Genomic DNA, 24044 nt, shown 5'->3' on the forward strand with positions numbered 1-24044 from the left:
AACTATCGTTTGTTTTGAGCGCTAGGGTTTTTGTTTTGATTTCGTATATGACTTCGTTTTTTGTTTCGCCTATACGCATGTGTTCGTCTTTGTACAATATATCGCAAGAAGTGTTAGCTCTTATGATGGAAGGCTTGTCAAGTTTTTGTAAGGTATGTTTCGTTTGGCAAATTGTGTCTATTTCTATCGGATTTGCTGGTATCGCAATGTAACAGTTGCTAGTTTTGAGCGGTATAAAGCTAATGTCTTGAATCTTAAGTACAGTTATTTGACAATGTTCAATGTGTGGTTTGAAATTTATTATTTCGCTGCGACAATCGGTTTTTGAATTTCTGTCATGGATTGGTAGTGTTTGTTTGCATATAGTGGTTCCGGCTCGATTCTTACAAAGTTTGTTGAAATACTCGATATCAGCGTTTATAAATGAAAGACCTGAGATTAAATATATCTGATGTTCGACTACTGGAGCCAAAAATACTCCATTTCTTTTACTCGGGATAGGATATATCTGTAATATGTTCCATTCTGTGTTAGAGACTAAAGGTACTATGATTTTGAAAAATATTTTGTCATCTATTGTGAAGATTTTAAGATCACTGATGTCGAGTATGAATTGAAAATGTTCGGTTTTGGCAGAAATCGCGGTGTTGTACATCTGGCTACCTATTGCCTTGGCGTAATTTTCTATGAATTCATTGGGGTCAAGTATTTGTGGACTAATTATTCCTTGTTTGCCTAATATCATGACGTTAAGTATTTCATCTAATTGGAAGTGTAAAGTTTGCATCGCGGTGTCGACTTTCATGATCATCTTAAGCATAGATCTATCGATATTTGCCTGCTGTTGTAATTTTAATATATCACTATATGATCTCTCTAAGTGGTTTAGGTTTTCTGAGTTTACAATTTTTCTAATAAGTGCTGTTTGATTAGCTATTATGGTCTTGATTTTATTATTATCATCGAATAGTTTGTCCATATTTTTGTTTATGAGCGTAAGATCATCATCGTCGAGAGTCCCGAACAGACTTTTCGATACGGAACCTATGATGTTAAGCAAACCTCGTGTGCTCCGGGTATGTGTTAACGCTTTCAAGTGTTTTGCGAGTTGTTTTAGGTTATTGATGCGATTTTGTAATCCGCCTAACTCTTCGACGTATTGTTTGCTGATTGCACGTGAGTCTATTGTTAATTTATATGATTCTATTGCGCTTATCTGTTCGTATATGTCGCTAGTGTCTAATCCTACTATTACATTGGCAGTGTCGCTGTATAAATATCCTTTTCCTATGTTTTCTACGAATACAGAGTTTCCTTCTAATGGTGTAATATTTATTTGCGCGGATACTATTCCGGCAAAGAGGAGCGTCGACCTGGAAAGTAAGGTTTTAAACGATTACCGTGTATCTTTTTGTCTTGAATCAGATAGTATGGAGTACATACTTTATCAATCGTGTACGGTCCTAACCATTCCACATCAAGTTTATGCCTTTTATGATCGTTATGTATTAAAACAGAGTCTCCTTCTTTGAAAACTGATTGAGGTTTTATAATTTTACGTTTTTGATCGCGCTGATATCGCTGTTTACTTTTGATCAATGTTTCGCGAGCGTGTCGGAGTCTAGAGTCCCATTCCTTTTTGCGGAACGTGACTTCGTCTGCGTATGTGCGTTGGGGATTCTTGGATATTGTGGAGGGAAGATTGGCTTGGTGTCCGAATGTGAGTTCGAATGGCGTGTAACCAGTAGAGTCGTGTATCATTGTGTTATATGCAAGGCATACAAAGTTAAGTTGATCGTCCCATTCTTCATCCGAATTTCGCTGTATCGATTTTAACATGTCTGTTATTACTGCGTGTGTCCGTTCTAAAGATCCGTTACTTTGTGGGTGCAAGGATGTCGTTTTGATATGTTTGATTTTAAACGCGTCTTCGTACTGTTGCATTAAACTAGATATAAAATTCTGTCCGCGGTCAGTTAATATCTTTTTTGGAGCGGAAAAGATGTAAATGTAATGATTCAAGAGTGCGTTCCAAATTGTTTCCGTTTGCTGAGTTTTTAGTGGTACGAGTATTAAGTATTTTGTCAATTCGTCATGTATGGATAGAATGTACTGATTGCCTTTTTTCGTCTTTTTCAGTGGGCCTAATAAGTCCATAGCAATTTTATCGTTTGGTTCGAGGGGTGTGTCGGTGATACAAGGTTCTTCGCGCGGTCTGATACGTGTAGTTTTAGATGTTTGACAGGTGTCGCATGATTCTATATGTTGTTGTATACGTTTCATCAAATCTGGTACTCTGTGCCGTTCACGAATGCGATCGTATGTCTTTTGTATACCGGGGTGTCCTACTAAATCGTGATTTTCTTTCAATAATTCGTCTATTTCTTCGTCGCTATATGTTTGAATTGGTTCCCATGCAAAATTTAATTCTTTTACGGTGTCGTTCAGGAATAGTAAAATTTGTTTGATCGCGTTCTTTTCGGTCTCTGTGAAACTGTCGTCGCCTATACCTATCTTTTCGTTTATATGAATAATTTCGTTTAATTTAGTTAACCATTCGATTCTGTCGTACTTTCCTAGCTCTGTTTTGGATAATTGATAGAAAGATTTACGGTTCGGAGTCATATTGAGAATTTTGGGTAACGCGTCGGTAGATTTTTCCCAATCGTGATATTTTTTATCGAGTTCTATGTTCAAATTTTCGCGTCGTCTGGTCAGAACATGTATTCTAGATAGTGCGTCGGCTGCAGTATTATCTTTTCCTTTCGTGTATCCTATGTCGTATTCGTATTCTTTTAGTTTTAATCGCCATCTCATCAAGCGTGATGAGGGGTCTTTGCAATTCTGTAACCATTTTAGTGCTTGGTGATCGGTTCGGATGAGGAATTTCCGTCCTAACAGATATTGTCGGAGGCGTTTCACGGCCCATACTATTGCTAAAAGTTCTTTTTCTGTAGTGGAATAATTTCGTTCCGGTGGGTTTAGAGTTCGCGAGATATAACAACATGGATGTCCGTCCTGTGATAAGATTGCACCTATACCTTCGTTACTGGCGTCAGTCGTTAATGTGAATGGTTTCGCAAAGTCTGGGAATTTTAGTACGGGTGATGAACAGAGTTTGTCTTTTAATGTCTGGAATGCTTCCTGGGTTTTATCTGTCCAATGAAATGGTGTCTCCTTTTTTGTAAGTTCGGTCAATGGTTTCGCGATCTTAGAAAAGTTTCTGATGAACTTACGGTAATAACCTGCTAGTCCTAAGAACGATTTGATGTCTGTGGGATTACGTGGCTGTTTGAAATTGCTAACGGCTTCTAATTTTTTGGGATTTGGCTTTACACCTTCGGCGGTTACTATATGTCCAAGATATTCTAATTCTGGTTTGAGAAATTCGCACTTGTCCGGCTGTATTTTGAGTCCGAGTTCGCGTAGGCGTTGCAATACTATCGCGAGGTTGCTATTGTGCTCTTCAATCGACTGTCCGAATATTATAATGTCGTCTAAATATACGAAGCAATGTTTATTTATGAGTCCTCTTAGCGCGGTATCCATCATGCGTTGAAATGTTGCAGGTGCATTCTTTAAACCGAATGGCATCCTATTGTAATGATAGTGTCCTTGTGGTGTGGAGAATGCTGTGTACTTTTTAGAGTCTATGTCCATTGGGATTTGGTGAAATCCGGAGGATAAATCGAGGGCTGAGAAGAATTTTGCGTTGCCTAGTTGAGATAGTATGTCGTCTATGTCAGGTAATGGATATGCGTCCTGGTCAGTTAGTTCGTTTATTTTTCTGAAGTCTATTACAATTCGCCATTTCTGTTTCCCTGAGGCGTCTGCCTTTTTTGGTACTACCCAGACTGGTGAATTGTAAGGAGAATCAGATGGTTCTATAATGTTCTTTTGTAGCATTTCGTCCATTTGTCGTTTGATTTCTTCTTTATGGCATTCAGGCGGTCGGTAAGATTTTGTGTTAATGATTTTATTTTCTTTTAACGTTATTGTGTGTTTAGCAAGATTAGTGCATGGTAATAAGTCGGTCTCTAGATTGAATACGTCAAGGTAGAACAGCAATATCTTTTCGATTGGTTCACGGAGGGTTTTCTCTATATGCGAAAGTCTAACTAAATCTTTAAACGTGGAGACTTGATCATACGTATTTGAATTTTCGATAAAATTAGTCATTTTGGCTGGGCACTCACCACCATTGATAAAGCATATCGTTGTCGGTTTTCCTTCCAGGTAGACTGTTTTTGACACTGCTTGTTTTGGAGGTACGTCGTTTTCCTGTTGCAATAAAAGTATATTATTGTCAAGTTTTAATTGTTGATTCGAGAGTTCAAATTTGAATTTAGATAGGGCTGGCAAACCGAGTATGCCGTCTTCTATAATTGGAAAGTTGTCTTCTACCACAAATAATTCTAGAGTTTTGCCAAATAGTTTTATCAAAGCGTGTTCGTTGGTTTTAAATTTAGAGTGTCCCATCGAGAATTTCCGTTCTTTTGTTATTCTTGGTCGTAATACGCATCTTCGCTTGAGTATATTAATTCCTGCTCCGCTGTCAATGAGGAATTTATGTCGCTGTCCGTCGGATCGTAAAAGTACTGTGGGTAGTCTTCCTGTTGTGGCGTTAATTCGTAGGTCTGGTCTATTGGTTCCTCTATTTCTTCCTTGTGTGTCTCGAGATTGTGGACTGCTGGTGGTCTCGGAAATTGGCTGGGTGTTCGAAAATTTTTACATTGACTGGAGACATGTCCGATTTGGTTGCATTTGAAGCATTTTAATTGTGTCCTTTGGGCAAGTGGTATTTGTTCGGTTTGTCGGAAGCTTCTTGGCATTGGATTGGGTGTTGGAGTTGGTTTTTTAGTGATCGGATTAGGATTATTGGTTGTTAGTCGTTGCTGCTCAGGAAGTCGTAATCGTTCTATTGGTTTTAGTCGTCGATTTCGATCTTCCCTGAAGAATCGCTCGATGTCGGTGGCTTTCTTTTCGGCTTCAAGGATATTGTATGGTGGATTGGCGAGTAGTAATTGTCCTATTTCGCCTTTCAGGCCTCGGATAAAATCGATCACGGAGTCTTTTAAAATCCTGTCGTTCATAGCTCGTCTAGTAATTTCGTCACGGTATTCGTTCGTTATACTGTATTGTAACTTATTGAGTGCTCTGCGGAACCTGATGATATAACTTTGCACACTTTCGTCGTGACGCTGTCTCGTTTCGCGTAGCTGGTCTTGATGTTCTCTAACAGAGTCTTGGGTGGCTACGTTTCGTCTTAGGGCATCGTACAGGTGTCCGTATTCGTATATCGATATATTGCAGATGGCCATTGCGGCTTTACCCGTGATTTTCCCGATTTTAATCATTTTTAATAGTAACGTGGGTTCGCTACACATGGCTCGTAATTCGCGTACTTCGCGTATGAATTCTTCTACTCCGATATTGTCTTCGCCGTTTAATTGCGGAATACATACTATCGCGTCTTTGGCCCGTAAGCTCGGAGAGGCGAATTGCGGTGGACGGTCTTCGTAAGAGGGATGGTTGTCTTCTTCTGTTCGAATTGGAACGCATGGTGGGGAAGTTCTATCTCTCGCGGCAACAGATTCGTCCATAGTAATAAGGGAGCCTAGTTCTGTAGTAGCGTCGCGTCCTATTTTTATTTTAGAGATATTTTTGCCTAATAGTTCTATTTCCGCTGCACGCTTCTTATTTTCACTGTCGGCCGTCCGTTGTGTCTCTTCTACACGTTGCGCAAGAATTTCAATTTGTTTTTGAATTACGTCGAGTATGGCACGAATCGAATTGTCCGTACCTCCGTTTGTAGAAACGGTTTCAATAGTTTCGACTTTGTCTTTTCGTGATGTGGGCATGATTCTAATTGAGCTTATTGAGTCTGAACTACTGTTGCTATTTGGACTCGAAGCGCTTGAGAAACTGGGTTTTCTCACACGGTATCGTGAAAATGAATCCAGATTTTTCAGCTTACCGTAGTAGTTATGGCCGTTGAGGAGTCTCAGGGATGTTTCCTCTCTGGTTGGTTTTAGATTCCGAATCTTATTCGTAGGCTTGCTCTGCGCTGACCGTAGTCCTCTCGTCTAGTTTCACCGTAATGGAACGTTGAAAGTTGCTGCAGGGCCTCGTAGTAGCAAAGATTCGCACTGGGTCCGTTGATCCTTCGATCTTCAATGATGCGCGTACGCCGAAATCGTAATTTCGTTTGCACTGAAGTGAATAGATCCTGGCACGGATCGCCAAAAATGTCGTGTAAAATTAAGGTAAAAATAAGGAACTTGTTAATTTCCGAAAAGGAGATTAAGTTCTTTTTATTTTTTACTCAATTTATACAATTTTTTCGGTTCGCGATGATACACTTTCGATACTTGGATTAGTTAAGAATTTTTTTATTAGACTGACTGGATGATTTTGAAGGGAGCATTTATATTCTTCCATTCGTTGGAGTGGGAGAAGGTTTTGTTTATACTTAGTGTAAAATTCGGAGAACGGCTGGAGTGATCGAATGCCACTCAGGCGGCTGAGAACAGATGCTGACCGGACGGTTACACGCGATAAGGCGTTCGGAATTTCGGTTTGTTATATACAGTTGCTCGAATTTCGTCTGTGACACTGGCGTCGGTAACCATTTCGAGACAGCCGATCTATCAAACCGGCCTAGATCGAGACTTTTAATACGCTCGAATTTCCCGCGAGAGTTACCCCCCGCAAGCAGCTTGGATGGATAGGCACGTACAATGGAATTATGGTTCCCCTATGTTCCCATTACTATGCCATCTACGTTATGCGTTCTATGGTTGTGGTTGCTCTCCTTTCGATGCCCTTAACGACGCCCTTCGCTGTTTTATGCCCTTCGCAAATAATCTCCGTGTATCTGACCGTGTATCCGCCTACGGAGTGAATGACCTTTGATCGACGATATTTCCTCCTAATGCACGATACGAATGAATCGCGTAGGGCGTGCTCGAGTTCACAGTCCATTTTGTTAGCGTTATTCCAAACCCTTATTAACTTTCTATGAACTTTATAGCGTTCGCTTCGTACAGGGATTTCAATCGATTTTGCCCAATTTTAGCGCGTTGTTCGATTTAAAGAAAAATTTCAACATCATTAGTGTACTGTATGTCAAGTAAAAATTTTCACGATCATCGAATCAACGAAAAAGAAATTGACGTCAATTTGATCCTTGCCAATGTAAATGTGATATTTTATCCTTAGTAAGAAGAAGAAAACGCGTAAAAGAATAAGTAAAAATATTATGATATCTAAGGGCGTCCTCGGATCGTCGCTACGATATACCTACCGTTGATATTTCAAGTTTGATCAATTTCTCAACCAAAAGGATCAGTATGTACCGTCAATGCGATATTTATTGATAAACGCGTCGTTAGTTTAGTTAGATCCTTGATCGATTTTTATCTAGGTAGATATTTGGAAGAAAATATGTCAATTTTATAGTAGTTGTATTTAATTAATTGATCCGAGTGTTCCTTGTAATTAAAGTTAGAGTATCGAATACAAAAATTTATTACGATATTTCACCCTTTTCTTTCCTCAAGCTGGAACGCGATGTAGCGAAATGTATTATTGACGAGTTTATAATTAAAACATATATATAGTCTTAGGTTTAAACTAAATCTAACCGTAATATGATTGATGCCACAAAAATCGTTAATATCATACCGTGGAACGTAATTTGCAAATTGTACAACTAGGTTGTAGACGCACGGCCTGATATTTGTGTTTCCATGAAATTCTAATGAAGGCTTTAAGATTAATTGACGGAAGAACATGACAGACTGTCCTATTTCATATTCTCTGGAAACAATCCAGCAGTAACTTTAGAACGGGTAGTCGCATTAACTTTATGAAAGCTTATTGCATCTTTGACGATTCTATTTTGACCGAAGGTTGCTCACTGATTTTTTTTTGCATTATATTTCACGTCTGTTGCATGCTCGCATAGATCGACGACAACCATCGATTTCCAAGCAGTACTTAACTGAAACGAGGTGGGAAAGATGCTCGAACGGATCATCGCCGCCCGGCTGGAGGCTCACATGACCGAGAGGGCGCCCGGATGGCACGACAGCCAATACGGATTCCGCCGCGGCCGCTCGACCGTGGACGCGGTGAAGAAGGTGAAGACCATGGCCGAGGACAAGGTCTCTCGAGAAGGGGTGGCAGTAGCGGTATCACTCGACGTCACCAACGCCTTCAACTCGATCCCCTGGGCCAGGATCGTGGAAGCCCTGTGACACTTCGAGGTCCCGGCGTACCTGGTAGGGATCATCCGAGCGTACCTGACAGACAGATACATCGTTTACGCCGGGAAGAACGGGGAGGAAAGAAGAGGGATCGAGCGCGGCGTTCCGCAGGGGTCGGTGTTGGGACCGATACTCTGGATCACGGCCTACGACTCCGTCCTCCGATGTCCGATGCCCCCGGGAGCAGGCATGGTGTGCTACGCCGACGACACCCTGGTCCTGGCCGGGGGACGGTGGTGGCACGACACGGCGAATCGCACGGAGGACGCCGTGGCGTGCGCGGTGCGCGGTGCGCGCCATTCGAAGGCTCGGCCTGACGGTGTCGCCGGCCAAATCCGAGGCACTGTGGTTCTTCGACCAGCGACGAAGAGGAACACCTCCTCCCGGACTGTCGGCGAACATCCGCGGAGAAGAGGTCCCGGTGAAACGCCAGATGAAGTACCTGGGTCTCACGATCGACAGCAGATGGACCTTCGGACCGCACTTCGAGCAACTGGTCCCGAAGGCGACGGCCGCAGCCAACGCCCTGTGCGACCTCCTACCGAACATCGGCGGAGCAGGATCGAGAATCCGCCGACTCTACGAGGGAGTGGTTCGGTCCCGAGTCCTCTACGGGGCACCCGTCTGGGCCAGAAGCTTGACGGCCAGTCGCCGCAGCCTGACCTTGCTGCGGAGACTGCAGAGGACGACCGCTATCCGCATAGCGAGAGGCTACAGGACGACGTCGTACGCGTCGGCGACCGTGCTGGCGGCATCCCCCCGTTCGAGCTGTAAGCCCTGGCGCTCGAACGCGTGTACGAACACCAGAGGGGCCCGACGCCATCGACCGCCAGCCAGCCGGCCCCGAACATCCGGGAGGAGGCGAAGAAGGAGACGTGGGAACGATGGCGCTCGCAGCTGATCCAGGAGGACGCCGTGCGGCCGCACCGGGCCGTTCGCGCCGTGCTTCCCAACTGGGAGGCCTGGAGGGATCGAGGCGGAGCGCCGCTGACCTTCAGGATGACGCAGGTGCTCACCGGCCACGGAGTGTTCGGCGAGTACCTGCTAAGGATTCGGCGAGAGGCGACATCCGTCTGTCACCACTGCAAGGAAGAGGAGGACACGGCGCAACACACGCTGGAGTTCTGTCCGGCATGGGCGGAACCACGACGCGTCCTATGGCTCGAAATCGGCGAGAGCTTAGCCCCCGAAGCGGTCGTCGCGGCCATGCTCAGAGGGCGCCAGGAGTTCGCCGCCATCCGCACCTACTGCGAGCAGGTCATGCTGGCGAAGGAGCGGGCGGAAAGAAACCGGGAGCGAGCTCGCGATCCGTCCAGGAAATCGCAGCGCCCGAGGAACACAACGCGCCGCAGGGGCGCGACGCCGCCACCGGCGCCGCCGCGGCCACCATAGGAGCGCGAAAGAACCAGGAAGAGGCGTCAGGGGACGGGGTCCCCAGGATGACGCAGCAGGAGCGAGGCGCTAGGGGGCGTGGTCCCCCCCCAGCGGTCCAAGAAGAGCAGGACGCCTCCCTTCGACAAAAAAAAGGAGAGATAGTCGCCCGGGGGTAACCGGTAGTAATTCGGGAGAGATCCCGGGTGCATCTCGACTCAGGCGTCAGGACAGGCCACCGTGGAGGTTTTAGCCGGTACGAATCCGGCACTACCCAGCGCCCTCTCCCCGGAGGGCGCGGGGCGCCTATGAAGGTTTCCTCCACGAAAAAAAAAAGTACTTAACTTGTTAAGGAAATTCGAGGATTTGGGAATACAAATTATTTTCTATATTTCCATATAATAGTTATACACCTATATTCCTCTCTAAGAACGTCTTGCACGCACGCTGGTTGCCAACCGACTAGCCTAGATTCTTCTAACATCTGGCAACAGTCTTTTGTCTCCACTGAGTCCTTGACGCCCTCTAACCCTTACACACACACTCTCATGTACAGTGTAAATGTATCACTTCCCTAACACGCCTCCTTACATTTATACTGTACACTTAATTTTATTTACATACTTGTCGAATTAACAAAATATTTTACATTTATCGCTTTCTTTACATTTCTCTTATTTTACATTCATCCATGACCTAAACCTTTCAAATTTCTCTCTACACAGTGCCTTCGTAAAAATATCCGCAGTGTTTTCTTCTGTACTTACTTTTATTATGTTTATCTTATTTTCCTTTACGTACTCGTGAACGTAGTGGTAATGAACTTCGATGTGTTTAGAATTTTTTGTAAAAGAGTATAGTATTTTGCTATACTCATTACTCCAGAGTTATCCTCATAGATTTTTACAGGGTTATCGTCTACATTTACATCGAAGATTTTCATTAGTTCTCTGATAGTCATTACTTCGCTCACCGCTTCCGATAGAGCTACATACTCTGCATACGTCGAGGCTTTTGTCACACACCTTTGTTTTTTAGACTTCCATCCAATTACATTTCCATACAATCTAATTACATACCCAGAAGTCGATTTCCTATCTATATGATCTCCTGCCCAATCAGCGTCCACGTAACAATCTGTCGTTTTGCATTTTTCATTTCTTTTATAATGTAGCCCTAAATCTCTAGTCCGGTACAAATATTTCAATATTCGCAAGGCATATTTAAAATGTTTCTCGTTACAACAATCTTGAAATCTACTCAGATAATTCACACTATAACTTATATCGGGTCTGGTATTTACACTAATATACAGCAATGCGCCAATTAAATTCTTGTAACCAATGTCCTCTCTATTTATCTCAGCTTTTTCAATTTTTAAGTTGGTCTCCATAGGTGTACAGTACAATTTGCTGTTATGTAATTTATATTTGTTTGCTAATGATTCTATGTATTTCTTTTGGCTTAATCTCATTTCATTTTTTTAAATAATCATACTCTATATTTATTCCAAGATATTCTTTTACTTCACCTAAATCTTTCATTTCAAATTTATCAGTTAATAATTTTTTTTACACTTTGTATCTTCCCTTTGTTTTTACTACAAATCAACAAATCGTCTACGTATATTAACAAATAAACAACATTTTCTCCCTCTCCATAAGTATATAGGCACAGCTCTATATTGTTCTTTTTAAAACCTAATCTCGTCACATACTTATCAAAACACTCATACCAGTCCCTCGGACTTTCTTTTAACCCATAAAGCGCTTTCGATAATTTACAAACTCTATTCGTTCCGTCCGCATATCCCTTTGGTTGATTTACATATACCTCCGAGGTTACTTCACCATTTAAAAAGGCAGTTTCTACATCCATTTGCTCAATTATTAATCCATTTTGACAACAATATGATAGCAATATCTTAAAGGTCTGATTACTCGCCACTGGAGAATATATGTCATCGGCTACGTTTCTTTGTTGAAATCCCCTTACCACTAATCTAGCCTTATACCTGTCCTCTGATTTTTTCGTGTAAACCCATTTTACATCTAATACTTCTTTGCCTTTTACCCTTTCTACCAATTTCCAAGTTTTATTCTTATAGAGACATTCTATTTCCTTATCCATAGCCTGTTTCCAAACTTCATTATTTTCGCAACCAATCGCCTCCTCAAATGTACGAGGGATATCTACTTTACAATAATTTGCATGAATCTCGCAAATATTTTCCTTTTCTGGATACCTTACTGGAGTTTTCTTAATACCTGTAGATCTCCTAGGAGTGTTTGAGCTTTCAATACTACTATTATTTTCATCTTTCCTACCTTCTAACTCTTCCTTATCCATACCATCCAATGAATAGTTATCTTCGCTATCATTTCTATCTGCCTCTAATGAATTTTCCTCAAAACCGATACATTTAGTGTCTGTCTCAATGACCTCTACATGTCTAGCTATTGTTATTTTTCCACCTAATAAGACTCTGTATCCTACTTCACTATATCCTAATAGAATTCCCATATCTGCCTTCTTGTCCCATTTGGAAACTCTTTTTTGTTCTGGCCTTCTTACAAAAACTTTACTTCCATATAGATGTAGATTTTTAACACTTGGTTTTCTCCCGAAGAATATTTCAAAAGGTGTCTTTCTTTCTATAGTATTCGCTAATATTCGATTTTTCAAGTATGCCGCTGTACAAACTATTTCCGGCCAGTACCTTTTATGTACTTTCGCTTCCGCTAACAAGCAACGCGCCATGTCCATCACTGTTCTATTATACCTTTCCGCTGTCCCGTTTAATTCATGTCCGTATGTTGGGCAATTATTTATTCTTATACCTTTATCCCTAGCAAACTTATAAATTCGATTATTTAAATATTTTTTACCATTATCGCATCTTAATATTTTTAACCTCTTGCCCGTTAAATTTTCGGCTTCATTTACGAACTGTACGAAAGAATCAAAGACCTCATCTTTTGATTTTATACAATAGATCCTAGCTATTTTACTATAATCATCGATAAATGAAATGAAATATTTTTCTCCATTGAATCCGGTGGTCTTAAAAGGACCACATACGTCCGTATGAATAATTTCCATTATTTCCCTAGCGTTAGTTCGATTATTTTTGAAAGGTAAGTTATGCATTTTGCTTTCTATACACACCCTACATTTCAAAAGTTCCTTTTCAAATTCATTCGGTATGCCAGTCACTAGCTGCTCTTTACCCAAAATCTCTAAATATTTAAAATTTACGTGTCCTAGCATCCTATGCCATCTTTCCTTTTTACTCATATCACTACGTTCGGCGCTGTTTACTAAGTGCTTCTTCCCTTTCAATATACTTTTTATTCTATATGTCCCATTTTCTTTGAACGCTACAGCTGTAAGTTTATTATCCTCATCTATTACTTTCGCAATATTTCCTTTGGAAATAACCGTATTCTTATTGTCTGTTAGTTTACCTAAACTAATCAAATTTGCGGACATTTCTTTCGCGTAAAATACTTTCCTCATATTTATTTCATTTTGTTTTCCGAATGCTTCAAAATAACTTATAACATTCCCAACTTTTGTCGCTTTTATCGGTCTATTATCGCCTAAATATATATTTACCGGTTCTTTTAGGTCGATAGATTTATCGAAATAATTTATATTATTAATTATGTGATCAGTACAACCGCTATCTAATAGCCACACTATTTCGTTCTTACTTATCTCATTCGTCTCACTGCTGTTTGCTGCGTGCGCCGTTGCTATCCATATGCCTGCTCTTGAGTTTCCATGCTCGCCCGTGCCGGTTGTTGATCGACGATGAAAGTTTCCACGTCCTCTGCTCGTATTGCCTTTGTTCCCTCTTCCTCTGTTTCGACCACGTGTTGGCCCATGCCAATAGCCGTTACTGCTTTCCGCTTGGACGCCATTTTGACACTCTCTCGCAAAGTGTCCTAATCTTCCACATCTGAAGCATCCTTCCTTTTTTGCAGAAAAGGCGTTGGTTTGCCTTTCTCCTCGATTGGATTTATTTTTCTTCTCTGCTACCTCTATTTTATTTTTTACATACGCTACCGTTTGATCCTCTTCTTTCAATGCGTCTATTATGTCCGCTATGTAGCTGTATTCTTCGGGTAACGTATTCAGCATGTAATTCAGCTTTTCCCTCTCACTTACTTGTGCGCCCGCACTTTTTAATTCATTGATTAATTTTTCGAAATCGTTAAAGAATGATGCTGAATCACTGTAGTTCTCCAGTCTTATGTTTTCCAATCTCCTTCTGCATACGATCTGCAGTGCCGTCGACTCTTTCAAGTACATTTCATCGAACCTTTTTATTATATCATACGCCGTTTTTCCTTCCCTAACATACTCCAATTGTCTGTTCGATATTGCACTATAAATTATATTAATCGCCTTCAAATCCTTTTTGTCCCAGTCTTCATCGTCTCTTTCGTTCTTCATTCTAGTTGTAACAACCTCGCATTCCTTATATTTGAGAAACATCGTGATTCTTTGCTTCCACATTCCATAATCCTCACCATCGAATATAGGTATCATGATTTCCGATCTCTCCATTTTAATTGATTCCTTTTTTTTTCTTTTCTTACTCAAGCGTTCCTACGTGCTCGAAGTATATTTTTTTTCTGAAAGTTTTTTTTCTTTACTGAAAACTCACTCGCAAGATAGTAACCACGCACTAAATATCTTGCAAAGCTAGTAACCACGCTCTGCTACCATGTTAAGGAAATTCGAGGATTTGGGAATACAAATTATTGACTATATTTCCCATACAACAGTTGTACACCTATATTCCTCTCTAAGAACGTCTTGCACGCACGCTGGTTGCCAACCGACTAGCCTAGATTCTTCTAACATCTGGCAACAGTCTTTTGTCTCCACTGAGTCCTTGACGCCCTCTAACCCTTACACACACACTCTCATGTACAGTGTAAATGTATCACTTCCCTAACATAACTGAAAAGCTTTGCATGTTTAGGTAGGTATCGAATGGCAAACTAACCGAGCAGCGATGACCGGCTTATTTCTGATCCATACATTTTCTCCATCACATCCATGACGTTCCTTTATTCGATCGCGTATATAATTTTATTTTTTTCAGTGACTTCACTTCACATAAATGAAGATAGCAGGTCGTAACTTTGATTTCTTTTTTCATACGATTCGAGGCGATTCGAATGCCCACGAATATTACACCTATATCGTCGAACGAATTATAAGTTATAATTATAACATAGATATTAGAAAATGGTAGACATACAGTCGAACTCTACTATCGACACATTTTCTTTTTTGTTTTTCTTTTGTAGATATTGTTACGCCGGGCGACTCTCTGCCTGGCCCAGGTCACACACCGCGGGCCAGACGGACACCAGATGTCCGCTCTTCCGTACGGCGTACCCCTCAATAGCCTTAAGCATCCGTCATAAACCCGAGTCACTTGCCTGCTAAGGTCCTTCAAACAAACATCTGTTTCCGAGGAATTTCTAAACACTATTGTCTATCACGGCAGGACAAGGGAAAGTTGTTTTTTTTGTCACGCACGTGGCAACTTTCCCCCCATTAATCACTTGCTCTCGAGGGCAGTTAAGACCCTTCGTTTAACCAATTAAAAACGAAGCCTATTCCCTCACTCTCCTAAATAACATCGGCTCCAACAAATCCGATGGTCCCGTGCGCTAGACACACCCATCCTTAGCTTTCCTCCGACACATCATCGTCTCCCAGTACAGTACTGATTCTACATCCTTCGAACGGTCAACATCCTTCGAGCGGGTATACACTCCCGCAGATCAGTCACTCACTCATCTCGTACATACGCACCAGTGTAACTATCCTCGTTATAAGTTGTGGAATAAACGGTGAAATATAACTTACTATACTGTGTCATATTCATTCAACCACCTCTGTTATCTTAACCGAAACAGGGGAACGACTACTTCGCGGCGTCGATTCACCGAATCGTAGCGAGAATTTACGCCTCTCGCTGACGCGTTTTCCTCGCGACCGCGTCTCTCCGCGAACGGTCGTAACAGATATCAAAGTGCAGACGTTGAGTGGAACGTCGAAGATTCGTTTTCTTATTTTGCTAAAGAAAACCTTGTGGGTGTCAAATAAGGAGTCGTAACCAGATGAAGATTCTGCGTAAATTGAATAGAATTTCTGCACCAAAACTGGAAGCCTCGCGATCCAATTTTATCTTCGTCGTTTTTATTTTCTTTGTGGAAGAAGTTCTGTACGTAGGATGATCTTATATTTACTCGATAAATATTTAAAATGGAAAGTATAACACGATTTTACACGAAACCCCTTAAATATCGAGTAACGATTGCAAGCGGCTTTTACTTTACGGAATTTTCATTCATCCCTTAATGTACCTTGATAACTAGCCAAATTCATTAAACAGCTGTTTCTCTATCGCGCTAGTTATTTTATAAAATGTCATGTTCGACTAATATGCAAATTACGCAAACGCTGAAATATTTCATAAGATGAGCGGGTTTTACTATTTTCAGAAGATGAAATTTTACGAAAAAGAGCTTTGTTCTTGAAACTCAGGTACACGTAAGTAAGATTTTGCAGTTGTTTTCATACTACATTTCCTTGGATAAAAGATGCCTTATTTTTTTTTATTTTTAAATTACCTTATTTTTAAATGCCTTATTTTTAAATAACCCAATTTGTATACAAATTTTCCAGCTAAATATCTATTTAGTTTTTAGTCGAAAATATAATTAATTTGCCGCAAAATGCGACAAATACGTAGCTTATTAGAATGAGAATGTATCGATATATCAGTAATTTCTGTTGATTTTGATCTATATTTTATTCCAATCGTTGCTTTATCGAAACGTTAATCCTTTGAATGTTCTTATTTTTTACATCCGAATTTCAAGGAACCAATTACCAATGTAACTGCACCGGTTGGAAGGGAAGCAATTTTATCTTGCGTGGTTCAAGATTTAGCAGAATACAAAGTGAGTCTCTAAATACGATTGATTCTACGCATTCTCATATTACTTTATAACGAATTTGTACTAAACAAGACAATCGTTTTGAAGATTGTTTTGAGAAATTTATCAAATTTATTCTCTAGCGTGTATCGTAATGTTAGTTATTAAAGTGTCGATGATGAAATTTGTTTTTTTAAGCGCTAGCACATTCACAACAATATCGATTATCAACAGAAGGGAAATTTACGTAATTTTCTATAACATAACGTTACAACTTTTCGATCTTTTGAATTTGATAGCAAATCGATACTAAAATTTACTAAAATTTGTTCGGAATGCTGCTTTGTTTCTCGTTGCATGCACGCGCATCTTATAGCAAGCTTGGGCGAACGACTCACGAATAAGTACGACAAAAATTGCCGCGAAATTTTTGGCTGGCCGTTTTGTCTCCGCGTATGTCCTTCGAGAAAACGGATATCTAAATCGTTTTAAATTACCTTAAATGGCAGCGTAGTTTCGGCGCTGATAATGCCTTTTATCGACCAACTGCCACTTGAAAAATTGTCAACGAGGCTAAAAACTGTCACTACGGTCAAAACGGACCCAACTAGCTTGATAACCATCCATTTAAGAATAAAAAAATCTAAATTTTTTACATTTGTTTTTTCATTTTGGTAATGGTTATCAACCCATGGTTCTTTTAGATAATAAAAGAAACTTTAGCCGTTTCATGAATTTCGATCGACTACTTAGGAAAATTAAATTTCTGCCAGTGTCTAACTTATACATACCGTATTGTTCGACGGAAAATTTGTAGCGCGAGCTAAAATAAGAAGGAACGGTGCAACAATGCAGCTAAACTTCCGTAATCTAGCAAAGAGCAATCCAAGTTTCAAGCGGCCATGGAAATTAAGCGGGAACCGCAACTCCGTCGAGTTGAACTGTCGGCCCGTTCGCGTTAATGGCGGCGCCAACCTATCATTGCCAAAGATATTCGAAGATCCGTAATTTATAGATGGTCGTTAATCCGGATTGGCAGTCTCAGCCAGGCTCGGATTAACTAAGATCGACTAGTTGTGTTCCCGAAACGGCAAACACTCGAATCTTATCGGCTTCCATCGAGACGGTATTCTTGCCCTTTCGTATCCCATCTTATAATTAGCAGCCGTTACTGCCGACGAACATTTTCGTTCGAGCCACTTCGGCTCGTTCGAGTCGATTCGATCGGCCCTCGAAATTCCATACGATATAGACCGAGCGAGATCGACGTCTGCCTGCCTACCTGCAATTTTCCAACCGACGGCGACGACGACAACGACGAGTATTCGTTTTTATTCGTCCGCGTAATTTTGTTAATTAATTAACTAACTGCTTCGCTTTGGTGGGCGAGAGGCAGACCCTTGAAGCTTGAAAGATAGTCGGAGATAGAAGGACAAGAGAGGAGAAAGAAATGGAAAGAAGGGAGGGGAGAAGGTGGAAAAAGCGACGAAGAAACAGGGAGAAATTCACTTAACTTTTTCGTGGCCGTTTAACGAGGTCAACGGGTTAAACAACCTTTCTGGATGTCTATGCTCTAGATTGCTTTTTGCTTCCGAGTACTTTTAGTAATATCCTATCTCGTACCTATCTCGACCATCCGCTGGCCAGACGAGTGCCGACTACGTTTGAAAATATCAGTAGCCAGTTTTAAGTAACGGACTTCGATTCGAGCGAGATGAAATATGAAGGAAATGGCGAGGATCCGTTACCTCCAAGTCTTCTCGATTTCTTGTCTTGGCTCTTGGCCGATTCCTTTCCCCGGTCGACACCGATGGAGTCGCTTCCAGAAACAATTACGTTTCATAAAGAGTCGGAACGTTTCTTTTTAAAAATCACATCGACTTTCAATGTAAAACGTTAATTGGCTTTATTTTAAAGGGGACAAGAAAAAGTTTCCTCGCGATGAATCTCGTTCGGCGAAAGGAGAGTCTGGATGGAAAATTACAAATGCTTGGCTTCCTTTGGTAACGCTATAAAGCGTCAGACACGCCGGGCATGCTGTAAAAGAGGTTCAGTTAATTTAAGGAAAACTCCGTTCCAAGAAATGTTTGACCCGTTGAATACCTCTTTTTTTATCGCGTTTCTTTTTTTTTTTGCTTGGTCGCGCAAAGTAAGAGCCCAACCACTACTAACTAACTTGCCTTTTACACCAGATGCTATAAAGCCGACTAATACGATCTCCAGCTGTTTCAACTAGTTTCGCATATTGTACGAAAGCTCCATCATCGCGTTTTCACGTTTAAAGCAGACACGTTAAATTCATGGTACGAAACGAGTCTCGCACAAATTCGCTTTTTGAAAACAGCTTCTATTCTTCCAAACGATGTAGTATCTTCCTTCGTACAGCACTATAGTATATAGAAGTCGTTGCGCGTCTCTTCGAATAAATTTTTCGATATATTATTAAAAATAGGAAAGCAATTTTATCCCATTTTGTACAATTTCGAAATAGTTTAGGCGTTTTCCGTGTAAATAGCGTATCTCGGTAATCGAAAGAAAGTGAAAATCTGACACAGAACGCGACGAATAAGTTTCCACTACAGTTCCGACATTTTCCTTCTCTTCCGCATCATTATCTATCGCGTTTTATCACGTACGATCTTTGCATTATCGTGAATATTTGAGAAACTGTCTCGATGTGCTTGCACAGTGGCTGCTGATACTTGCTTAATTGTCAATACAGATCGCAAACGATAGTTGCATTTGAATCGAATAACTCGTAATAAACTATTCCATCTAGCGAGTTCAGCTTCTATCGTAATATTCGAGCGCGCCAATAAACTCGTTTCATATACGTTAGCTTTTCCGAAACTAGACTAGAAAGTATCGTTGATTTTTGTTCATCGAATGATTAATTCCACTTGACGTACGTCATTGCACGTCGGTTTCATTTGGTAGATTATAGTAAGAGGGAAAGATATCGAAGGGTATTCGTCCGATCGGGTCGTGTTCCATGAAATTCAAACGAATGTATTTAGAAAGGTCGGCAGTCTAACCTGCAAACGGCGTTACATTCTTCTGGACGAGAGGAATAGGTTATCGTGGCTAAGGGATGAGACATCGTAAAGGGGTGGAGAAGCTAGGTTGGAAGCTAGGAATAATCGCGCCGTTTATAAGCCGCGCCGGTGCATCCCTCGGTCTTCCGGTTATGCATTAAGATGACGGATAACGGTTGCCGGATAATGCCGGAAATCTGGCAGCATCACGATCTACAGATAACAACGCCTCTCTGGTATCATTTCGTCCATATATACATATAGGTGCAATACGTGGTGAAAATGTTAGCGATTTCAATTAAACATCGATCACAGTCGCCTCTAATCGATAACGCAAATGAAAAACTAAAGTATTGGAAATATGATAACATTTTAACTAGTTAACATCGCGTTAACCGTATTTAAACTTTAAATCGTACATTCCCATATCCACGATATTAATATTTATGGATTTTCATAAACGATCGCTGTACATCATCTTCGGAACGAAACAAATAATAGCGCGGACCTAAAATTCTCTTCTTCGTTTTATAAAGGATGTCAAGTTGCATCGACCGACGTATTAAAAAATATATTATTCCATTAAAAAAAGACAAAGAGCGATCTTTACGTGCTCCCTTACAGAAAAACTAACAACATCGAAATATGACTCCAGCCCCTCCTCCCCGCCCTCGAGCCATTCAACTTTTATTCGACTGGAACATTTGCCGACAGAATCAACGGTATCGAAAGTATTTCAACTGAAATTATAATATTTCGACTCTTTGGTGACTCGCTATTTGGAGAACGACGATATACATATTCGTGTGACAGGGTGTCATTTTTTACAAATTATTTCATCGTAATTTCTCTATTCGAGAAATAATTGCTTTTAAATGTTCTCGGTGTCAATGGTGCGTGATTTTTTAGCTTTTCACTCTTCGATGCAGCTGAATACGTTTCAGATTGGATTCTACCTACATTTTTCTCCCCAATCACGTGAAAATGCATTCACACAGTGGTTCGAGCGCAATTCATGCGTTTGAAATGGAAAAAATTTTTATTTCATCTAACGAAAGAGCTTCGATGCATACAGACCAAACTACTCTTTTTCTCTAACACTAGGTTCCCGAATGGTTCGCTCATAAGCAGTCATTTATCGACGAAACACGGTGTACGATGGAACCTCGTAGCAGGCTGTGTAATCGTCCTTCTCCAAATAGTCTTCAAATTATTCGAAATATATCGAAGAACGATTTGGAAATCGATTTCGGTGTTATTCGTTTTTGCATTCGAATAAGTTATTTCATACTACGTCGGATTTAGAAAATTCGAACGTCGTAATTGTCTCAAATAAATGTGAATTCTGTAAATCAAAAAGCAGAAGAAGCTGCTGTGTCCAAATAAACTTTAACGCATCTTGTTTCCTTGTAGGTGTACGTTCGCAAGCAAGCACGATTTCGTTCTCTATTTTTATCTGAAATTTAAAAACTATGTCCGTTTAAAGTCGCGTCCGTGTGAAAATTGGAAAATATCGGCACGCGTTCAATCGTAATCCGACATTTTCAATTTCGAAACATTTAACATGGTAAATGTCGTCAGAGATTCCGCTCCAATAACGTTTGCATAGCGTATAAATGTATTTATCGAACTGTTTCTTCCAACAATTTATTTTTGCTTTCCTTTTGAATTGTAGAAATTTAAACTAACGAATACCAAATCAAAACCTAGTACGTATACCTACAGATTTAACGACTATCTAGGTAAGAAACACACGATAAGTCTCCTTTCCCGTCTTTTGTAGAAGAACAATTTCAAAATTCCATAGGTCGTCGATCAGTCGCATACCGAAACTGTCTTTGCATTTGACATTATTATTAAATATGTGTTTTGAACATTACAAGTAACTAATATTAACTAATATCAAGTAAAGATTTATATCTATATCTTTGAATCTATCCATCGCTTATTTTCTTCTTCGACTATTTCGTATTAAATTCACTTCGTTTCAGCCACCAAGTGACAGAAAAACCAACGTCGGAAATCAACGAAAATCAACGAAAATCATATTTTTCCCAATTCTTTATACTACTATATAATGACAGCGGAAATATCATCCGTCGACAATGAAAACTCTACAATTCGATTACTCTTTTGTCAAATCGAAAAAACATTTCACTCGATAAATCGTTTCCATGCCATTTTGTACTGAAAATGTTTATTACGTGGGAAAACAAAATGTACGAAATACGATAATTGGCGTGTTTACTTCATCGTACGCGATCAAACATCGTGTGACGTGTACTTTCGTACGCTAAGAGTTGCTCTGTTTGTTATTGTTATCGTCATTCCGGAAACTCTCTAATTCGCCTTCGTACAGCAAGGTCTTCTTTCGACAACAGAGTCTGCAGCTGTGCTTCTCTTAGAAAATAGGTGGTTAACGATTACAGGCTTGCGAAATTTTTATCTCGATCGGTACATGACTAAAAATTCGATGAAATTGAATCTGATATTCTCCTATTTATACACCCGTTATTTTCAAACGTTTGATATACGGAAAATCAGAGAAAAGAATACGATAGGTGTATAAATATGTACACAGAGGCAGGATAACTCAGAAATACAACGATTGTTAAATGAAAATCGAAAACGCAATTAAAATGAAAGTCGGTTATTTCGTTAGTGCGCCGTTTCCATCAAATACGGACGCTATAATCGAAATCGGGATATATGCGTTCAAGTTGACCGGAAACTATTTTAAACGGTTATCCGGTTTAACAGTTTGTGCGTTTAATCCAGCAGAGGCGGAGGAGTGTCATTATATAACGGCACGATAGGATCGAGCTAGAGAAATGATTGAATTGAGTGAGAGGGTCTCGGATTAACAGATGCATCACTGCTTACAGAGAGCCAGGATTAATCCGTGGCCCGAAAACCAATGAATCGAATGGCCTTCAGGGTGAGCTAGAACGAAGACGATGTTTGCAAATAGGGATTGATTTGGGGCAATCTGATGCGTCGTAAACCGACGATAGAATCTACGGTACAAATCTAGTTCTCAATCGATTACAATCGAATTAACCAAACATCGAAAAAAAATCCGCACACTACCACCGTTGCACAAACGTTACGCACAATTGTAAAAGGAAATGTGACTCCTTCTGACAATTTGACCGCATATACGGTAGTGATTCGACCGAATAAAAATAGAAAAACAAGCCAATTGTATTTGGGAATTTAAATTGAAACTTTAATTTTCAATAATTGAAAATTTATTCCCTACTGAAACGTTCGTTTTCGCGAAATTGTCGCTATCGAGTTGGTTGAATTTCAAGCGAAGTATCTTAAATATCAAATTCCTTTCGATCGCAAACGCACGCACAACTTTTAAATATAGCCTCGATTATTTTACCAAAGCTTTTCAACTTATTTTCTTTCCGCTCGATTCGTAACCAAAATATCAGAGAAAAATAACTATGACACTTACAAAGTGATACATCACTTTTCTACCGTTAGATTACGGTTATAAATATCGATTCTCCCATTAGACTGATTTTTAGTCGTTTCGCTCGATATATTTCCATTGACCACAACTATAAATTTTCCACCAGTTTAAACGTCGTTTTAATGGTAAAATTTCTTCAAGGTTAATCCAGGTTAAAGCAGGTTACACGAGAAACAATTAAAAACACTCGCTCTTTAGACTTTATTAGAAAAATAAAATAATGGAAACGATATAAGAACGATAAATAGCGGTAAATCAACTAAATTCTTGTTTAATCTCTAAATCCTCCGATGTATTGCGATAACGGTCAAGCGTTTCGTGTAGATCGTTTCAGTTTCATCATTTACGTCGCATATAACAATAAATGTAAATAGGATAAAACTTTAAAACGAGTTACAGATAACTACCATGAATCCAACAATCGTCGAATACTCGTCCATAGGTTATTTATCTTTGTATTAATCGCTGCCAAAAATCACGCAAAACCAACTGAAATAACTTAAAAAGTATCATAGCTAAATATGCTGAATAGATAATGGATACCCTACGAATAAATACAGATAAATATAAGTAAATATTAAAAACATAAATTAGAAAAATCAGTACTTGAGAGGGTTCCGAAGAGAGAGAGAATAACAAAAAATTGCTTCTATCCGCTTGATAGTCATGATCGGAAGAAAGCATCGTTGGAGCGAACGGAATCCGTTGGAAAGTCTCGGGACAAAACAACTTGGAACGGTGAACGATTAGCAAACGATAAGCAAACGACGACCAAGGAACCAACTTCTACGGAATAGAATCGCTGAACGTTCCTGAATTAAGCAAGATCGTAGTTAACGCTCTCTGTTCGCCGAACGTGCGGATCCACAGACAGCCCTACGCTTGGCAATTAAAATTCAAAGCACGACGATAC

General features: G+C 40.2%; 1 long non-coding RNA gene across 1 annotated transcript in view; it reads left to right on the plus strand.

The window, feature by feature from the left end:
- LOC143304419 (uncharacterized) overlaps positions 1-9362 on the plus strand; it is a 73715-nt gene extending 64353 nt beyond the window's left edge. The window contains exon 4 of the long non-coding RNA XR_013061110.1: positions 7970-9362. This is a non-coding gene — a long non-coding RNA (uncharacterized LOC143304419). The remainder of the gene's footprint in view (positions 1-7969) is intronic.
- The last annotated feature ends 14682 nt before the right edge of the window (positions 9363-24044 follow it).

This window comes from Bombus vancouverensis, unplaced genomic scaffold (assembly GCF_051014615.1).
Source record: "Bombus vancouverensis nearcticus unplaced genomic scaffold, iyBomVanc1_principal scaffold0034, whole genome shotgun sequence".
NCBI classification, from domain to species: Eukaryota; Metazoa; Arthropoda; class Insecta; order Hymenoptera; family Apidae; genus Bombus; species Bombus vancouverensis.